Below are 6,807 nucleotides of genomic sequence, written 5' to 3' on the forward strand. Positions count from 1 at the left end.
AAGCTACATTACGTGTTTTATTTATAATGATTTTCTATAGGAGGAAAATGTTTAACGTGCAATTTAACGCATTGCTGCTTGCCTGTACTGAGTTGATCCTTTTAAAATCACTTAATGCATTTCATAATGCATGTTCATATTTGTTCTTCTGTATATACTTTGAGTCAACAACAAGACATATAGGCTACTGAATTGTCTGTATCATCCGTTATTATGCCACATTAAGCGTTTTGCTGTATGGGAGGACAAGTGAAAGTTTGCGCATTGTGTTCATAGCCATCTGCTTGCCTTGTAGTACATTAAATAATAACTATATATCGAATTTGATCTCTTAATTGAAATTAATGTATCTGATAAGAAGTCACAGCCAATAAGAGTGCTTGTTATTGTGTGACGTCAGTCAATGATCGCTCACTGAAAAGAAGGGAGCATCAAGTGTTCTGAGGCTGAACAAGAACGATAATTTTCCATAAGGTGGACATTTATTTCGTGAGTCATTGAAACAATGTAAGTGTGCTTTGATATACTTTACTAGGAGATTCTTTATTTATGTTTGTCAAGTGACGGTATAATTGTATTAGTACATTATCGCTAGCTTGTTTACTCACTGGAGCAGCTTGTTTACTCACTGGAGCAGCGATAGCAATTCGCGTGTACAAGTTCATCTGCTGTATGGCCTTCTTAACAAGTTTAATTCTTCAGTTCATATATTTAAGTGATGTTTATAGGTACTAAATTCATAGTATTGAATATTGTATATCTTGTGGACTGTTAATTACGTGCCATTATGCATATTTACCGTTCTTATTTATGACGCAGCAAAATATAATGACCTTTCACCTACTTCTATCTGTGAGCTTCAGGTGCCACCTAACGGCAGTACACAGTACTACAATTATGTTTAATTGCAGTACATGTTAAATACTTGAAGAATATGATTATATATTATTGTTTCTTGCCTATTATGTCGATTTATTGTTATTACTGTCTACTGATTGTTATCTCTGTTAATTCCTTGTTAATTTCAGACCACATCTATACAAATGTCCACAACCTGTGCCTAAACAAGAAATGCCTTGTTGTCTGACTGTGCTGTCAATTCTCAATCACTTATTAAAATCTAGAACTGAATCCTGCCTCCGGTGTCCTTACCGACACACCAGTGCGAACACAAACCCACTTGAACTAGTGCACATTCAATTCTAAAGAATCCTTTTCCACATTTGGTCCTTCGAGCCGGATGAATGTTTACACTGGACTCAAGATGTCAGAACCTCTAGAATATCAAGGTGCATGGCCTAAACGTTCAGTTCGCCCGCCAACATATCTCCAAGATTTCGAAGTTCAGTATCCAGGGAAACCTCAAGTTACTGTACCTTTCACACAGACAGCACAGCAGACACGTGGGCAAGAAGATTACCAGCCAGGTGACATGACAGGTGCTGGTCTGCGAGGTTCCAGAGATTACCACACAGAAGAGGGAGCCGAAGGGGGAACACATGATTCTTTAGAGGTAACCGGTCCACAAACAGAGCCATGGTACCTTATTAGAGACCAGTGGAGTGAACAAGATGAATATACCCATTCCTTACCTCTGGATCCTCACAAGACAGTGCATGACCTTGAAAAAGAAAATAGAGAGCTTCGTCAATTGCAATTATCAATGAGAGAGGAGATCAGACGACTGACAGAAATCCAACAAGGTATGCAAGACATGTTAATGAGGTGCCAGTCAAGTCAGAGGTCATCTCCTACTCCCAAACAACAGCACGTATCCCCAACACCTCCGGTGCCCTCACCTAGAACTATTTTCAGAGAGTCAGAAACACCTTTGCCAAAACTAGCACCCCGTGCTCAACCAGTACCAGCACCACACAGATTTCCCACTCCAAAGAGTACAAACCCTTATGATACAGATGATGATGCACGACATGCTCCTCCTCCAGTTCGACGTCATTACGATGACTTCCCTGCTAGTGGGAGAGTATCAGCCCATGTTCCTTCAAGCTTGCCTGACCCCTAGACATTACCTGGGTCGACAGCAGACAGAGATGGACAGGTCAGCCCCTACCCCCTCCAGGCCTACTTCACACTATTCCATCCAGCCCTATGGGTTACCAGCAAACCAACCTGGGTGGCAGAAGAATGTGACTAGACAGGAGACAACGTACAGAGGTCCGCAGCCAACAATACCGAACTTTACCAGCCGAGACCCAGGTGAATTCGCCCGCCTTAAGCTAGCTTTGGGAAATCGGTTGCCAGAGGACGCAACTGAACTCTTTAAGTACCAGGTTCTAGTGGACCACTTGAAGTTAATGGAAGCCCGCTTGATAGCCGATTCGTTCTTGAACTCCATTACCCCATATTCAGACACTATGGTGGCACTCACTGAGAGGTTCGGGCGACCTCACCAACTCGCTCTAAATAGAATAGCTGCTGTAATGGACTCTCTGGACATCCAATCTGGAGATACCATAGGCCTCGAACGCTTTGCTCTCCAAATCCAGGCACGATAGCCGATTCATTCTTGAACTCCATTACTCCATATTCAGACACTATGGCAGCACTCACTGAGAGGTTCGGGCACCTCACCAACTCGCTCTAAATAGAATAGCTGCTGTAATGGACTCTCTGGACATCCAATCTGGAGATACCATAGGCCTCGAACGCTTTGCTCTCCAAATCCAGGCACTCGTAGGTCTCCTGAAGACACTGGGCACAGAAGGAGAGGTTGAATTACGGTGTGGATCTCACGTGGCTCGACTTCTCACCAAACTACCTCCAGAGCTGCGGTCATCTTTCAGAAGGCACATGAGTTACGAGCCAGGTATTGTTTACGCACTCCTTGACTTTGCTAAGTGGCTCAAGTTTGAATCATGGTGTCAAGACACTGAAGGCATTGGTGGAGACAGAGTTCGTAGAGACAGAGCCAGACAGAGAACGGACTTCCGCAGAGATCCCAAGGTGAAATCTCAACCAATCACCATCCTTCATGGTGCAGATCAACCATCATCACTAGTGCTGCCACAGTCAACTAAGAACACAACCAGAAGCCAAGCCTTCTGCCCTTACTGTGACTGCAAAGACCACTACCTGAGCCAGTGTACATCCTTCCAAGCACTTTCCAAAGACCAAGTGACTGAGTGGATAAAGACGAATAATAGATGTTGGAAGTGTGGACGCTCTCATCGAGCTGTGCAGTGCACGTTGAAGAAGCCATGTCGTTTGTGCAACAGAAAGCACTTGCAAATCCTCGATGATGTAAATGATAAGCCAGTGAAGGAAGGCACCTGCCTTGTCAGCTCTACCAACACTCCCCTGTATATGGACAGGCCTGAAGGGTCCAGTCGAGTGCTTCTCAAGGTCATTAGAGTGATCCTGCAACACAAGGGTAAGAGCTTAGACACATATGCCGTGCTCGATGACGGTTCCGAGCGTACAATCCTTCTGTCATCTGCAGCTCAAAGACTAGGCCTCACAGGACAGTCAGAGGATTTAGCCTTGAGGACCATAAGGCAGGACATCACAAAGCTCCATGGTACAGCAGTTTCCTTCAGGATCTCAACACCCTTTCAACCTCATAAAAGCTATCTCATCGAGAGAGCCTTTACAGCCGAACCCTTGAGCCTGGCAGAACATTCATATCCTGTTGCATCCCTCCAACAGAAATACAGACACTTGAGAGGCCTACCGCTTCAGCCCATCCATAAAGCCAGCCCGCTGCTGTTGATCGGGGCAGACCATCCTCATCTGATATCCCCTATAGAACCAGTCCGCCTTGGTCCACCAGGTGGCCCTGCAGCCATCAAGACACGTCTGGGCTGGACATTGCAAGGTCCAGCACGAGCCCTTGAAGAGAAATTAAAGCCCCAACAGTGTCTGCACATTACCATTAAACCTTCGATGGTTGAGCTTTTCCAGAATGTTGAAAAACTCTGGCAGGCCGACGTCCTCCCCATCAGGTCAGAGGGTCTGGTTACACGCTCAAAACAAGATGAAGAAGCCCTTAACCTTCTACAGACTCAGACCACCAGAGTACTGGTTGACGGAGTCAGCCGATATGCTACCCCACTCCTTCGCAAGAAAGACATGCCTCTTATTCAGGCTCCTAAAGAGGCAGTGCTGTCCAACTTAAGAAGCACAGAAAAGCGTCTGGAAAGAGACCCCATCAAAGCAGCTGCATACAAGGAAGAAATAAAGAAGCTGGAAGTCTCTGACTATGCACGCAAACTTCCTCCTGAAGAAGTCGACATTGAGGGTGAGTCATGGTTCATTCCTCACCATATGGTTCAACATAACGGAAAGAACCGTGTGGTTTTTAACTGTTCGTTCCAGTTCAGAGGCCACAGCTTGAATGACTACTTACTGCCTGGACCTGCGCTAGGCCCCTCCTTATTGGGCGTCCTGTTACGTTTTCGTGAGCATACAGTGGCGGTGAGTGGAGATATTAAGGGGATGTTTCATCAAGTCTGCCTCCTTCCTAAAGATAAACATCTCCTCCGCTTTGTGTGGCGGGACCTGGATAGAACCAAACCTCCTGAGGTCTACGAGTGGCAGGTGTTGCCCTTTGGCACCACTTGTAGTCCATGTTGTGCCATTTACGCCCTTCAACGGCACATCATGGACCATAGCAATTCTGGTGATGATGTCAGAGCCACGGTAGAGAGAAACTTCTACGTAGACAACTGCTTGCAGAGCCTACCGTCACCCGAAGAAGCAAAACAACTTGTGGATAAACTCCGCCAACACCTGGCCAGTGGTGGTTTCGATCTTCGTCAATGGGCAAGTAATGTTCCCAGTGTGGTTGAGCACCTGCCATCAGATGCACGATCGAACAGCACAGAGCTGTGGCTGTCACAAGATCGGACTGACATTCAGGAATCCACCCTGGGTTTAAGATGGTACTGCCAATTAGACACCCTTGGGTATAAAACCCGCCAAGTGACACCTGGACCACGTACCCTTCGTTATATCTACAGGGTTCTCGCAACTCAGTATGACCCCCTTGGTTTAATTCTCCCATTTACCACACGTGCTAAAGTCTTAGTACAAAGGTTGTGGGATAAGCAGAGGGAATGGGATGATCCCAACCTACCAGATGACCTCTTGAAATCCTGGAATGACTGGGAAGAAGAACTCCCTGCTTTGGCCAACATCTCCCTGCCTCGCTGTTTCGTCCATTTAGGCACTGACCAGTCCCAGGTCACCAGGCAGATACACATCTTCTGCGATGCTTATGGGTCTGTCTCATATCTGCGCACAGAAAATGCCAGAGGTGAAGTCCAGATTGCTTTTATCATGGCCAGGTCCAGAGTTGCTCCTAAGCGGCGACGTACCATCCCTCGATTGGAGTTATGTGCAGCCCTGAACGGTGCTCAGCTAGCTAAACTCCTTGAGACTGAGCTTACTGTGGCAATCAGCAGAGTGGTCCTGTGGACAGATTCCACAACAGTACTCTCTTGGATAACATCTGAATCATGCAGATTCAAAGTATTCGTCGGAACAAGGATAGCTGAGATCCAAGACCTTACTGCAAGGTGTACCTGGCGGTACGTGGACTCTGATAGGAATCCAGCGGATGACCTTACCCGAGGTAAAACCCTCAAAGACCTGTCAGTGACCAACAGATGGAGCCAAGGACCATCATTCCTCCTTGAACCCGAGTCAGCATGGCCGACAACTCCTACTATACAAACTCCTGAAGACCGAGCAGAACAACGCAAGGGAATTTTTTGTGGCATTTCAACAGAAGTTACTGTCCCAAACATTCCTGAACCTGATACCTACAGCTCGTGGAAGGAGCTAGTAGAGGCCACAGTCCAGAACCTTAAAGGACCGGAACAGCCATCAGCTTCAGATTATCTAGCTGCAGAATCGCTAATTCTACAGAAATGCCAGATTGACAGTTTCCCTGAAGAGTACAGATTACTCAAAGCTGGGAAGCCTGTACAGTCAACCAGTCGGCTACTCACCCTTGCACCAGAATTCGACGAGTCCCATCAGCTCATCAGAGTTGGTGGCCGTCTGCGTCGGGCAGAAGGACTGGAGTTATCAGCAATCCACCCCATAATTCTGCATCCTCATCATTTCAGCACTAAATTGCTGATCCAGGACTATGATAACAAGCTCTGTCACCCAGGACCAGAGCGAGTTTTCGCGGAAATGAGGAGGAATTTCTGGATATTAAGAGGACGGGAAGCTATCCGCAAGCATCAACATCTATGCAGAGACTGTCAAAGGTGGAAGAACAAGCCGATTATTCCCAAAATGGCAGATCTACCACCCGCCCGATTGAGACTCCATAAACCACCATTCTACAGTACTGGCATGGACTGTTTCGGGCCATTCCAAATTAAGATCGGCAGACGCAGTGAGAAAAGGTGGGGGATAATCTTTAAGTGCCTCACCACAAGGAGTGTACATCTAGATCTTCTCACTTCAATCGATACAGACTCATTTTTCAGACCACATCTATACAAATGTCCACAACCTGTGCCTAAACAAGAAATGCCCTGTTGTCTGACTGTGCTGTCAATTGCTGTTAATTCTCAATCACTTATTAAAATCTGGAACTGAATCCTGCCTCCGGTGTCCTTACCGACACACCAGTGCGAACACAAACCCACTTGAACTGATGCACATTCAATTCTAAGTAATCCTTTTCTACAGTATCTTAATACATTAAGCCATATTAAGTGTTTGTTTTTCTACAGGAGAGAAAATACTTAACGAGACTTTGTGCATTGCGTTCATATTCTGCTGTTCTGTGGCCACGGATTTGCGGGTCTTGTCTTTTTCTTGCAGGAC

The sequence above is a fragment of the Sinocyclocheilus anshuiensis genome, unplaced genomic scaffold, assembly GCF_001515605.1.
Source record: "Sinocyclocheilus anshuiensis isolate Anshui unplaced genomic scaffold, SAMN03320099.WGS_v1.1 scaffold2100, whole genome shotgun sequence".
Taxonomy (NCBI): Eukaryota; Metazoa; Chordata; class Actinopteri; order Cypriniformes; family Cyprinidae; genus Sinocyclocheilus; species Sinocyclocheilus anshuiensis.